This window comes from Mastomys coucha, unplaced genomic scaffold, assembly GCF_008632895.1.
Source record: "Mastomys coucha isolate ucsf_1 unplaced genomic scaffold, UCSF_Mcou_1 pScaffold12, whole genome shotgun sequence".
NCBI lineage: Eukaryota > Metazoa > Chordata > Mammalia > Rodentia > Muridae > Mastomys > Mastomys coucha.
In genome coordinates, this window is record NW_022196894.1 from 22,572,808 (window position 1) to 22,588,043 (window position 15,236).

Here is a 15,236-nt window from a genome sequence, read left to right on the forward strand (position 1 = left end):
GAGAGGGTAGGTAATAAATGGGATGTAAACAAAGCTTAGTGGTGAAATATGAGAGCCCTCACAAGTCAGGCCAGCAAAACCACCTTCTGCTTACCCTGGTTTATCTAAATGTCACCACTAGGCAGGCCTGGCTACATGACCAACTTAGCAGAGAGATTGTATTCTGTATCCACAACAGAACTCAGTCTGAAGTCAGAAAACAACTGCTTAAAGATGGCATCCAAAGAGAAGTTCCCATGTACAAGCTCAGGTAAGGCAGATCATTTCCCTGCTGGTCAGCTCTTGCTTTAGGCCCATGTGCCTCAACAGGTAGTGGATTCAGGTTGCCTGTATCTTCAATCCCCTCTTGGGATACTTTCTCAACTTTTCTTTAAATAATTTCTGGTTTGTCACTTCCTAGAACCTTTTATCCATGCACAATTCTCTATATGATGATGATTTTGATATAGTCAGGGTAATACCCCCTTAGCCTTATAGTCTAGGGCTGGAGTCAGACAGCCTTACGCCAAGATGTTATCATTCATGACCTATGTAATGCTCAATTTCCTCATCCATATTATATAAGCAAACTGCATTTGCTTCACAGGAAGTTCTGATTATTAAATAAAATATTTGGTCCAGTGCCCTACACAGAAGTGCCAGTAAATGTAGTCTTTATGATTGTGGATAATAACATGAAATACTGATAATGAACCTTGGCAAGATAGCACTTCCTATGGCTGGCTTTCTGTAGCTTCCAGCCTCTACCAATGAGAATAGAAGGCTTAGAAAATTCTAGGTTCCTTTAAGGTGAAACTCTGAATCATCACCATACCTTATTTTACAGACTGACCTTTGATGGATGTTTCTGTAGAGAAAACATAAAATATTTTGATATAGTCAGGGCAGCCACTCAGCCTAGGATGTCTAGGCCTGGGATCTGATGACCTTGAACCAAAGTGTTGACATTCATGGCCTATGTAGTGCTAACGTTCTTCATCCATATTATGGAATGATGCCCATGGGGATGTCAATCCATAATGAAGAAACAAAAGGTGACATAGCTCATGCCTTCTGTTGGTTAAGTAGCAGCTGTTCTTGTCCCTGGTCATGCTCCAGAACTTGCTGGGAAGCCATCTATTACTGTTAACTTCCTGGTTCTCACCTAGAGATGGATATAATGGTCTTTGAGGAAGAATTGCTGTGAATTCAGTCAGCAGTGATTCAGGTAGCATAAAGAACTTGTGGCGTATACAGACAAGATTGGAGAGCGTGGGAAAGTACTCATGGTGGCACACATGGTCTTCATGTAGCAAGGACTGCACAAGAGTGCAACTAGTTACATCTTAGCTTCTGCTAGGTTTCTTATCTATGTGGTGTTTGCAGGAAGTTTGAAACAGAACAGGGGAAAGGGGAACCACAACATCGAGGATGTGAAAGCTGCCTGTATTCAAACTGGTCTTAGGCATCGGGCTTAAGCTAAGGGGAAAAACCAAAGGAAGCTGGCTCGTATGTGGTTAGGAGAAACAGGGGTGCTGATTGAGGGCCTCAGAGTCAAGCTCTCCAAAAGGCCCTCTCTTAGCTTTGTCTTTAAGTGTGTTCCCACTCCTGAACCCACCAGGCCACAGAGGATAATTCCAAAGCCACGGTCATGCAGCTAGCCCTGGATAATCTCAGTGTATCCCAAACAAAACAGACATCTACTTATTTGTGCTTAGCCTTTATTCCCTTTGCTTCCTCCCAATTTCTAGTTTCTAAGAGAAATGTTCTAGTTCTATTCTGCCTTGTTCGTTCTGCAGATAAGCAAACAGTGATGCCAAGATCTCATCCCAGTGGAGCCCAGTCTCCTGGCTGCCTGTGGCCTGCACCATAATCTACTCTAACTCCAAGTGCAGAGATGACAGACCAACTTTGGAATGTCATCAACTTCCTTGCTGACTCTTGAGTTCTCCACCAAAGCTTAGAATAAGCAAACATAAGAACTCATGCTCTTATCCTCAAGAATAACTGACATCTCTTCTTTTTGTTGACAAAGTTCTTACCTTAACTGCCCCACATAACTACTGTAGAAGGACCCATGACCTTGCTGAGAATTGCTGCTGCATGCCAAGGAAGACTTAATTTCCTCTAAGTACTTGAGAGGAGAAAAACAATAATCTATATGATGGGCTTTTGGCTGAGACCCATATCCTCTAGAAGGTAGAACTTGGCATAACTCATGTTCTAGTTTAAAGAAAAATGTTTTGCTCTGATGTCATCTGCCTAATTAATGTAAAAGAGGATTGAATTTTTCCTATGCAATGTCATTTAGCCTTAGATTTTATAGTTAAGTGGCCCAGATCAATCCTGGTCTTTTGAGGCCTTGTAGACGCCCTCAGTTGGAGTGACCTGCCCCTGGTATTTATAAGGTGTTGTCTGATGACTCGTAGCAGTACAGGAATGTCCCTTCTCACATTTGCTTGTCCATGCCTCATATGTTGAACGATATCTACATGCTAGAACAACTGGAGGAGGGTGTTAGAATATACAGATATGGAAGAGGAGACTGTATAGGGGTGTCATGCACTTACTAAGTGATGATGAAGAGGAGAGGAAGCTTGCTGTTCATCTGGCTGGATTTGTGGGTTTTAAGTACAAATGTTTCCTATGGCTCGTGTTTTCAATAAGAGCGTATTGAAAGCCTGTTTTCATGGCAAACATCCCACTTAAAAACAAGATGAGGAAACATAGAGGTGGTCCCTACCCTCAAGGAGCTCACAGTCTATTGAGTTGCCTTTCTGATTCTCCCACTAGATTGTGAGCTCCTGGAGGGCAGGCACTTGAATTCATCAGAAAAGGTATATACAATTCAGAATGAAGCGTGTATGGAATGCTAGCTCTGTTGCTTGCTTTATGGTCATTATAGCTACTTGATTACTTTGGGGAAATGAAATGTAGAAAGATTGGTTGAGCAAAGGAAGAGACAGGATGACAAAGTTTTCTTCTACCCTATTGTTTGTTGGGACTCAGTGAATTTCTGCTGCCTGGCTCATCTCTTGGTGTCTTGGGATTGGGAAGAGTTAAGGTTGAGATCTGACATCTACTTTGGATCAGGAGCATACCCATTCTGTGCTTGGTCAATACATATAATCTGGTCTGTAAGCTAATAGCCAGGGAAAGGCTTGGGCTCTGCCCCTCAGTCCCAGGAATGCACCAAGCAAAAGTCAGAACCAAAGTCAAAAGAAAATGATGAAATTTACTCTCTGGCCAAAATGCTATTAATTCACCAAGGAGAACTAAGTTTCTTGGCAGGACATGTTGATTTGATTGCGCTTATGTAATCAATTGTATTTGCAAGTGACATAGTCATTCTCACAAGTGTCTTAAAGGGGAGGTGTTGGGTATCTCTGCTCTGTGCTTAAAACTTTTCAGAGCATTTTTACAATTCATTACTCACTCGTTCCAAATAAAGTCTCTGAAGTCCCTGTGGTAGGAGTTGTCACCCTTCACGATAGTCAGTGTTTCATGAGGCATGACTAAGTCCCAGAGGAGTTGGTGACTAGCCTGAAGTCCTATAGCACATTGTGCTTCTACCTGTTTGTGGATGATATGGTAATAGCTCAGAGAAACAGAAAGAGAGAAGTGCTAATCATTTCTATCTGGCTAACACATGGGGAACTCTGAGCTTCTGTTCTGGCTTATGGCTTAGAAATTCAGAACAGAGTATTAAAGATTGCTTCTTTGGCTTATGAAATACTGTCTTCTATTCCTGTGGCATTGACAAGGTAAACATTATCTCCCATTCAGGGTATTGTCAATATTTATGTTTAACAAGCACTTAAGTAGTTATATATTGTTCCCAGCAGCCATGCATGCCCAAACCTACTTTATCCAAAATAGAAGCAGTTTACTCAAGAACAGGAAGGTGACATATGGGCAAGTTAGAATGTGGCCTTCTGATTTCTGAGTCCAATTTCCTTGCATGGTGGAGCATCTTTGTCCCAAAATCGAGTCTCCCTGATCTTGCTGTTCAGGAACTAGAGCTTGGAAAAACTGAGTGTAAGTTTGCTGTAGTAGCATGAAGTTTCTGTTGATGTAAAAAGAAAATCACACATTATTCAAAGGCTCTGCTCATTTGTCTAAAGAAATTTATTAGTACGGTTTACCTCCAATTTCTCAAAAAAAAAATCTATTCAGTGTTTCTTCAGTGCACATGTTGAGATGGAGAAGCTGGCCTAATTCCACATTCCCTTCTCTCACAAGCAATAACACATTCTAAAGGATGCTAAATAGGTTATCAGAGACGTAGATGGGTTCTATAAATACATACCCAAATCTCAGCAGTCAAAATCACATACAGAGAGAGGCCTTCCTCTGCGACCTTGCTTGCTGAGTCTTCCCTCCTTCCAGAATCTCTTTGGTTGTTAAGAAGACAAAGGCCCAGAGCCAGACGGACTTGCATTCCTAGTTAGACTTCAGCTGCCTGCTTGAAGGCCTTGGTCTCTGTTTCTTCATTTCAGTGACTTTCCTCTCATGTTTCTATGTGACTCTTTATCTCCACTTAAGCCTCTTGAATTTATATATTTCTTAGAGAGAAAACAGTATCAACTTCACCTTAATGTCAGTTTGAACTGTTAGAGCCATGGGGTGTTCTATAGCGTGTGAATTCTCACTTCTACATTCAAGTGCTTACCAGTGCAGTATCTGCCCATGGCTGATCAGTTCATGCTATTTGGACAAACAACTTTTCACCTTTAGTTATGCGTAGACTATAACACCATGGCCTGGAGCCTGGAAAGAGAGGAGGGGAAAGATACCAGCAGAGATGCACTTTTCCGTTTCCCAGGTAGTGCTAAGGCAAGGGACTAAGGATAGGCTCTGACTTGGCTGCAGTACCTAGCGTTCTCTGCTTACACCTTGGTGCTTTCTGTCCCCATTGCTGAACGAAGGCAAAGGCGAAATACCTGAGCAGGGAAAATGGATGCATTGCAAGTATTTAGAGTAGAGCTTGCCTTAACAAATTTTAGCTGCCATGGTTCTGGGTAGATGGCTCAGCAGTTAAGAGCACTTAACTCTTAAGCTCTTGCAGAGGATCCTGGTTCAATTTCCAGCACCCACATGGTGGCTCACAGCCATCCATAACTCCAGTAACAGGAGAGCTAATAACTTCTTCTGACACCCGCAAGTACCATGTGAACATGGTGCACATATTTACATGCAGGTAAGCCGCTCGCATACGTAAAATAAAAAGTCTTAAAACATTTAACTGCCATGTTGAAGGATGCCAGGTATACATGGTAGGGATTTGTGGTTTTTTGTGGTGCATCTTATATGCTTGCCTGATATTGCTTCTGCTCCATTGTTTGTTGAAAAAGAAAAAAATAAGTATGTGAAGCAGATGACCATTAAACACAGGGAAACAGGATCTCAAGAAGAAAAATGACTGTCTAATAGCATTTGGAAAATTTATGGAGAAATAACAAGAGTTCTTACTGGCCAGGCTGCTGTGTCCTTAGTTTATATATTTCTATAATTTTCTTGTTAAAAGAAAAGGAAGAGGAGCAGGAAAAGGAGGAGGAGGAGGAAGGAGGAGAGGAGGAGGAGGAGGAGGAAGAAGAGGAAGAGAAGGAAAAGGAGGAAAGAAATCCCTGGCTCTTGGTCACTAAGTATAATTGTAGATCAAGTTATAGAGGCAGTTGATATTGAATTCTTTCAGTCTGTCTTTATGACAGTGTCAGTGTTATATGAAGGTGCCTCAAGTCCTGGAAAGTAGGTGCTTAGGCAGTGGATGGGGAGTGTTTCAGCTATCTAAAGCACTTATCTAAAGTCAGCACATAAAAATACTTTCACAAGTCTACGGAAACTGCCACAGGAGACGATAAAACTAACCTAGCTTTGGTTATTGTGCCCCCCTCCCGCCCCCATGGAAGCATGGCTATCTCAGTGCAGTCCCAGGGCACCCACCCAGATTTCTCCACCCTTGCCTTCCTCCTGCATGCTGAGTTTTCGGCATGCTCATTTTCTCCAGCCTCTCATTAAAGTAATCACTTTTAAAAATCAGCAGCAAGAGCGTGCATTTCAGTGAGTAATGTTTGGCCTCGTCTGGAACAGCTGGCCTGCTGTGCCAGGGTCCTGAGGTGATCTGCAGACAGCTCGCTCAGCAGCCTCCTGTGGGTTGATGCTATCAGCAGACGCTTTCCACCCCTTCACTAAAACACACTGCTGTCTTCCTCCTCAGTGTGGACAGTAGAGCAAATGCGGAGCAGAGAGACAGTGAGGGGTCTGACCCTGAGCTGACCTGAAGCAAATAGGCTGCCAGCCTGATGTCCCTGTTCTTTCTCCTCGGGTCTTCACCTGAGGTGCCATGTGTCTACATGCCCAGGTGTCCCACTTCCACCTGTTCCCAAGACGCAGTTCAGATGTCACTTTCTCTTATGAGTATCTCCCCATTGCCCCAACTGCAACTCCTTTTTTGCTATGGAGAAGAGTAATACTTCATTACATTTTGCTTTGGCTTTGTAGGCTTTTCTCTGATTTTTTCTTTTCCTTTTTATTTTCTCTCCACGAGGACAGGGCCCATATCTCATTAGTCTCTTCAGTAAACCACCTGCTAGGCATTTGGTTAATACTCTTATAATGATTGTGTTATTTACAATCATCTTGCTGTAATTATAATTGTGCCAAGTGAAAGCAGGGTGCTCTCCATATTTCATGTTTCCTGCTCATCTCCAAAGGCCTCCATGGACAGTCAAGGAGCACCAGGAGCTGAACACTCAACATGAAGCGCGAGGATGTTGAATGACCTGTGGCAGTAGCTGAACTACTTGTAAATCAGAAAAAAATTAATAGAGCCAGTGACAACATGGTTTCTACTTACTACTCTGAGTGGAATGATGGAGCTAGTAAAACATCCAGAGCCCTGTGTTGTTCATGATTAGGATGTAACACTACATTTGTGTCTGTAGGTTTGTTACAGCAAGTACATGTCATCCTGACTATACCCATACCCTGATTACCTTCTCAGGCTCTAGGAGTGAAAGTTTCTACAATCACTGTGTTTTATTATACATCCTATCTCCTCCTTATCCCAGCTCTGTGATCTTGAACACTTTATTTCACTTCAGTATCTCCCAGTTGCTCACTTGTGAAGTATCAAAGTACTTCTCATGGGAAATGAAAAGAAAGCATGGAGTAAGAAAGCTGAAAGGCAAAATAGCACCAATAATATTCTTACAGGGCTGGAGAGAGGGCTCAGTAGTTGAGAATATATACTGCTTTCATAGAGAACCTGAGTCCTGTTCCTAGTACCCACAGAGAGCAGCCCACAGCTCCCTGTAACTCAGGCTCTAGAGCAGCGGTTCCCAACCTTCCTAACACTGGGATCCTTTAACACAATTCCGTACATTGTGGTGACCCCCAGCCATAACATTATTTTGTTGCTACTTCATAACTATAATTTTGCTATTGTTATGAATCATAATGTAAGTATGTGATATTCAAGTTTTTTGATATGTGACCCCCAAAGAGGTCATGACCCCGGGTTGAAAAATCACTGCTTCTGAGCGACCTGGCACCTCTCTCTTGTCTCCACATGTGTGTGTGTGTGTGTGTGTGTGTGTGTGAGCGCGTGCACACACACACACACACACACTAAACAGATAATTAATACTGAGTAAAGAAGAGGTTGAAAGGGAACCAGCTGGAGTGGATAAACCAATAGAGTTAAACTCTAATAATCTAAATGTGTGAAGATGTTGTAATGAAGTTTATTTGCATGCTAACTTGAGTACTTTCTGAAAGCCACAAAAGAAATATAAGTAAAACCTCAAAAATATTTCCTTTGCTAACTTATTTCAAAGATTAAAGGGAGAATTCATCCACAAAATAGTGATTTTATAAATATTATTGTTGTAACTCTCAGGCATTCATAAAGTCCCAAATGAGGAAGAATCTTTCCATAAAACAGTAGTGTTCTTAGAAAGTCAAGCCATTGGGAAACAGCAATAGAGACAGAAGGGAAAGGCCTTAGTGCTGACTTATTAGGGCTTTAACCTCACCTTGATGACATTCAGCCCATGGTGTGCACGGACTGAGGAGGAACGCCCCTTGATGGTCCAGAAAAAGAACTCTGCAGAAGACTGGCATCAGCACAACCAGGCATGGAATTTGCTATATACCACATCTGTGTGGACCAGCTGTTGCCGGTCTGTGTACACTCGCCAAGAATAACAGCAATGATTTTCACTTTATAGCAACTTCCATCTTGGGATTTCAGGATAATGCATCAGTGTAGATTAGGGCTCCTAAGATTCTTAACAGGAATGCGCATGCTTTATAGACCATCCAGAGAATAGCACTCTTCCAAGGGAGCCTTCTGGGGTGGAAAGAGGAATAAACCAGTTTTGAGTTAGACCTGCTTTTCTGATCTAACGTTTCCTCTGTTGCAGCCTCCATTTTCACGTAACCTTGAGCAGCACTGCCTCCCTCCTTGATGCTCCTTTTTTAAATTATAAATCAAAGGATTCATCAACCACCAAATGATCTCCAGTGTGCTTTGTTTCTGTAAAAACTGCAAATGATGGCAAACCTAGAGATGTCTCCTGAGTTTTAGAGTAGGCCTGGTTCTCACAGAGAGTAGGGGAGTTCCCTAATATTTTATCCATCATTAGGACAGAACTCAGCAGGAAATCGTCTCATACTGGTCATTAGGAGATGGCCCTGAACTTGAGCTTTTAATATAAAGAGACGTTTTATGGTTTTTGTTTTCTTCTGTTCTAAGATTTAGCATTGACCCTTGTGTCTCACATTGATAAAGGAGACAACTTTTGAAAAGCAGTTTGATTGTGCTTAATTTTGAATGAAATTATTAAAACTGGGGAAGTTTCTCAGCATTGGGAGCTTACTCTTCAGTATCAAACCTTCACAGGTGCTTTTTCACTCTTGGCTGTCATCTGCATGCAAAAAAATAATAGTATTTTCCCCTAAGAAATTTTCTATTGATGTTTCTTTAAAATATATAATTTTAATCCCTTAACACTGAAGGGTTATAACATCCCTACTGTGGGAAAAATGTAGATGGGTTGGAATGCTGGGTATTCTTGTTGTGTTAATCAGCATTCTCAAGGACACCCAAGCCTGAGTTAAACCCCAAGTTCTTCACTTACTACCAAGGTACAAGTGCCTTAGTTTCCCCCCTTGGCAAATCAATATGATTGCCTATCAAAGTTTTTTTGGTGACTAGATGAGTTATTTAATTGAAATATTTTGAATATTATCTGATACCTGTTAAATAGTGCACCTTAACTACTTTCAGTTTCCCAAGGTATAAATCAATAAATTATATAAATCAAACACTAAAGTATACCGAGATCATAGAAGTCAAGAAGATATTCCTATAGTTCCATCATGCGACTGATGTAACAGAAATGCCAGTGCCCCTCCCTCGCCTTTACATTCAGGATCAGTTCCTGTTTCCCCCCTCCCTATAGTGTTGATGAATGACACTTAAGTCCTTCATGTTCTCTCACCCACCTTCCTGCCACATTTGAAAGACATCCATAACTCAGATTTGACAGGTTGTGTGAACATTTAACACAAATAATCATGAGCCACTGTTAAATACTAGCACATGCCATGTATCATCTGCATACCACTCATGATGGCTCTGAAATGTCTGTTCCTCCTGTCATTTATACATGGAAAATGGAATGGTACATCTAAGCACCCCCCAAAAAATAAAATAAAAAATAAATAAAGAAGAACCCTACAGAGTAAGTGGTGTGACTTCACATTGCTCTGCCCAAAGCCAACCCTTTCTCCCCTACACCACAATCAGTGTTTTTGAAAACAAGAAGGGCCGCATTAGTCTCCAGCCTCCGGTTTAATTAGCATCATGCTTTAATCAGTGAAGTTGACTGTCTTGATTAACCTTTATGATAGATCATGTAAGTTTCATATTTCTAAGTGAATATATAAAGATAGCTGTAAATCAGTGGAAAAACACTGAGCTAAGATCAGAAGGCTCATACTTACTTCATTGCTCTGCCACTCGTGGGTGTGGTTTTATCCAAATCACTCTTGATAGCCCATTAACAAACCACTGATTTGATTTCCTGAATAAGGAAAGGTGGGGATGGGGAAGAGAATGGAATGGAAAAGGAAACCCCAGGGTCCTGATGTGACAGTAAAACTCTGGTGTTTGTCAGTGTTGGACCAGGTGGCTTACAGACTGTGAAGGAGCAGGGAAATCCAAAGGAAATTTAATCTTACAGTGCTTAATCTCTCCTGAATTCTATCACTCCAAATCCTAATCCAGGTCCCTGATCCTCTTGTCTTGTTTAGGCTACAAGAACATTCTGCCCTCTTGAATCCACATTATCCAATGACTGTTTTACAAAATTCACACAGCCTGGGCTCATTTAACACAGACACTAAGTTCTAATCTGCCACAGGATGCACCTGTAATGGACCATCTTACCTCATAAATTCTGTTAGCACACATTTATATGTTAAGTAACTAATACATATTTATCTTAATATCTAAATATCTTGCTCCAGGTGCCAGTTGTTGATTAGTGGGTAAATGGAATTAAAGCAGAAGTGAAAAGAGTCTAGAACGCAAGCACCTTAGCCACACGGATGGCTTTTCTTCGTCCTTTTGTTTTTTCCTTCACATGCCTTGATTCCTGACTGAATTCTAAATTGTCCAGCTAGACCTATCACAGCCATCATGGTGATTGCCCTACTACTGCGTGAGTCCCTAATATTTGTGCAGCCTTAAAGCACTAATTCAATGCAGGTTTGGTTGAGCCTGCAGTTTCCCTACTGCATGGACACCTAAGAACAAGGACTTTTCACTACTTTTTCATGTTCTTTCTGTGCAGTTGTTTATTTCCCCACAAGGCTGAACTTTTGTGATTTGCTTTTCATCAGTCAAACAAGAAAAAAAATGTTTCCTGTTATTCCCTCTTAAGCACCTTGGTTACATCCCTACAGGCATCCAACATGATCACCTGTCAGAGGGCAAACTTGTTTGTAGATGGTGGCATTTTCACAGAACAAATCATTGGCCTTTCGTTGCTTCCCAGGTGCCTTGGATTGCTGAGCAAGATACCCCTCTGACTCAAATGAAAACCACCTCCAGTTAGGTGAAATATGGGGGGTTAACCATTTGTTTGCTGGTTTGCATTTCCCACGAAAAACTCAAAAACAGAAATTTACCTCAGCCATGGAAAGTGATGTGCCAAGCACCATATTTGCATATTAAAACTGAAAATGGATTTGCATGTTATTTCAGTGTCTTGTGTCACGTTCAGGCATCTGTCAATTCCACTAGCTAGAAACAGCTTGTGCAGTGGGAAAGTGTTTCTGCGCATAGAAGACTGAAAAGCTCAGGCCTTTCACTTTCTCAACCTGTCCTTGGTCTGGATTCTCTTGACTTTCCTGGTCTCATACTGAAAACACTGAAGAGGAAACTAGAAACCTATGTTTTGAAAAGTACATTTGTTATTTTCCAAAAGCCATTCACTTTCCTACATTCCAATTAAATTATTTTTAAGTAAACTACTTGTATTCCATTACTGACACTTTGCTGGACTTTTGATGTTCATACTTAGTTTCTCGTGTATGCTATACACTGTTTTAATACACTCTGAAAAGTATAATAGCAAGAAACGTAGGCAATCTAAGTACCTGATAACAGGTGAATAGGGAAACCTCATTTTGAGCAGACAGCATGATAGAAACAAGGTCAAGGCTATAGGACAAGAAATAGACAAGCTATGGTGTCTGTCTATTAAAAGTATAGTTTCTTTTCAGATGAAGTGGTATACACTTGTTATACCTTCACTTGGGCACTGGGTGATGGACAAAGGAGGATCAGGAAATCAAGGCCAGGCTCATTGCTTGGTAAGTGCAATATCAGCCTAGATTTTATGAGACCCTGTCTCAATGAATGGATGGATGGATGGATGGATGGATGGATGGATGGATGGATGGGTAGATGGTTAGATAGATGGATGGATGGATGGATGGATGGATGGATGGATGGATGGATGGATGGGTGTACCTTCAAATCAAGAGCCCCATTCTCCGCCCTGTGCCCCCAATAGAACAACACATGCCATATCATCTTTCTTCACAACAAAGAATTAAATAGCTACTGCACTTTTCCAGGCCACCAAATGAAGATGAAACCTTTTCCTCTAGAAAGCTATTGCCATCTAGGTAGGGCATAAGCAAGGAAATGGTTTAATTTGAAAATACAACTCAACCAACTGGGCAGTGGTGGCGCACACCTTTAATCCCAGCACTTGGGAGGCAGAGGCAGGGGGATTTCTGAGTTTGAGGGCAGCCTGGTCTACAGAGTGAGTTCCAGGACAGCCAGTGCTATATAAACCCTGTCGGGGGTGGGGAGAGAGAGAGAGAGAGAGAGAGAGAGAGAGAGAGAGAGAGAGAGAATACAAAATACAACCCCAGACATTTCATTCCATTCATCAGAATTCTGTGCCCTTGTTAATGGCACATCTATTTGCATAAGGTGTAAAGCCTAACTGGCAAGCTAGAGACCATAGAAATTTTCCCCTTAGTCTCCTGTAAAACAAATTGAAAGGGATCCTCTTACCCTGGGGGCGGGCTTGCTTTCTCCTAGGAGGCACACTGGGAGGCATAAGAGCAGGAGCATTAGGGTGATACCTGTGACACAGGGTTGTGGCCTCAATTTCTTTGCATCTGTCAATGGAGGTTCCTACTAGTTTTTTTCTAGCTCTTATCTACTGGGTGGTGTGGCATCACTATTTATGGCTTGTATGCCTGGAAGACAGAGAGAGAAGGGAGAGAAAGGTTACTCTAGTCTCTATCTAACCTGAGCCACATGGCACTGGTGTACGTTTCTGTGTCAAAGATACTATATAGGAAGGTTAACAGTTTAGAGGTCCAACAAAGCATGCATTTACTAACATCGGTATTGGGAGGCCTATTTTTAAAAGTCCCCATAGTTATTATATAAACTGATAAACATTCTCTGAAAATCAAGAATATGATACTGATAGAAAGGTGGTGGATCACTGCAAGGATCAGTAAACAAGTGTTTCACTTTGTTCTTCAAGAAGCAAATCACCATTGATCTCTAAATTTCTTCTCTAGTAACTGTGACAGCTAGTCTTAGTATTATGCAGTGTTTCTTTGTATGAATTTGATAAAGTATTCCTCAGCTTATAAATGAGAAGATCAGTAATAGAAAAGCAGACTCCTGAGGGATTAAAAGATATCGGGACTCAAAGTCAGCAAGCATAGGCACTCTTGAGGCTGTTACCTCTGCCATGGGAGTCTAAGGGTGGTGACTATGGGGTGTGGGAACCTCTTTGTTAAATCGTCACACAACCTTGGTGTGCTAGTACTGTAGCTTCCTCATGGATGCCCAGTTTTGCCCTTGGTTGTAGTAGCTTTTCAGTAAGCCCATCCTGCTGATATACAGATTCATCAGTCCTCTTCTGTAGTTGCAGCTTTGGTTTAGTAACAAGAGTATGACAAAGAGGTGGTGGGTTCTTCCTGGCAATAGTCATGCAGATCCCTCTCCTTCAACATGACTTCTCCATGGCCCACCACTGAAACAACAACAGGCATCCCATGGATCCTCTGCCCTTGGCCAGAAAGGATACTTCACCCCTTTACACAGTGAGGCATTAAGAGTCAATGGGACATTCAGTAGGAATCTAAAAGCCATAGGAAATTAAGAAGTGAAAACTTGATACAGCTAAATGCTGGGGAGGGGGGCCTATCAGAAATATAGATTTTTTTTCCTTCTGGCAGACTTTCAGCTCTAAAATGGGGCTAATTCTACCTTTTGAAAAGAAGATAATTTCAATGTTTCTTTTTACAAGAACACATAATTGAAGTCATTTTCCTTTGGAGAGAAGGAACCTCTTGTACATCATTACAAATGGACAAGCAGAAATGAACATCTTTGCTACCCAAAATGATAGTGTACTCATTATCATGGAATCTTCCAGTATATTTAGGCTTCTTTTTCCTGCAGCTTTACTTGCCTGGGCAGTGCTGTTCTGGTAAGATTCAGACTCAGTAAGTTCAATTGTATACTACTTTGTAGATAAGAAATCAACAGCAGGTAAGGACACAGAGGAAAAAATGACCAAGAGCAAGGGCATCCTCAGTAACTTGAGAGGATGATACAGTGAGCATTGAGTGACCATTTCATCACATGGATCCTTAGAGCACTGAGCTACATTACTATTAGGAAGCGTCATTGAAGGGAAGGAGGTATTGGTCTGGGAACCTCCACTCCGTGTCTTAGTGGGGGCTCTCTATCATGCATCCCCTTTCTTCAGAAGAGATGGGTCTGAGTTGCTCATACCTATGTGAGGCTAAGGCAGGAGGGTGATAGCTTTGAGGTCAGTTTGGGCTTCATAAATAGATTCAGGCCAGTTTGGCTACATAGCAAACTCTGCCGCCACCCCCCACCCCAAATATGTGTGTTGGTAGAAACTTTCCTTCTCTGTGTAAGAAAAGGGCATGGAGGATAAAGTGGTTAACCTTCCTAGGTTCTTGATTTCGTAACCCAAGCGTAGTGAAAGTTCAGTAGGCTGCAGAAGCCCTGCAAGCTGCCCACTGCTTACTCAGACTCAGAACACTGAATGAAGCTCAAGGTGCTTCAGAGGATGCTGACAAGTGGTTATGTCCGCTTATAATGGAAACCTCTGTATTAATGAGGTTTCCACTGACTCAGTGTGCATCTATTTTTACAGACTACAAAATATCTCTAAATATAGAGACATGTTAATTCACTCTCAAGGTGGACAATGACACATGCTATATTATGGTCACAGACACGTGGAGTTGCAGAATCAAGCAATCTTTGAGAATGTATTTTTATGCATGAAGAAACTGAGGCCCAGGAAATGAAAATAATTCCATAATGATCTTTAGTCAAGTTAAAGACAGAAAAATATTAAAGATGCTCTGAATAGTCAGATATTTTGTGACCATGTAATAATATAATTAATCTTGTATACAACTATACAAAATGCTTCAATCATAATGAAATGTAATGTGACTATACTGGATGGCAGTTGCTGTTTGCCTTGTTATTATTGTGGCAATTTTCCTTGTTCAGAAAGGATTCTGTCCTTTTGTATTTTCTTATTATTATGTAACACCACCCATAATACTCCCATAATACTTCGCAAAAAAGTAGACTTGCATATAGCAGTACATTTGGCATCATATGTCTTTCCTAATGACAGTTACCTAGGCAACAATTT

At 41.4% G+C, this 15,236-nt stretch overlaps 1 protein-coding gene across 10 annotated transcripts in view; it reads left to right on the top strand.

Annotated features, from left to right (window-relative positions):
- Positions 1-15,236, top strand: part of Lpp (LIM domain containing preferred translocation partner in lipoma) — a 590,384-nt gene that overhangs the window by 424,316 nt on the left and 150,832 nt on the right. The window lies entirely within an intron of this gene.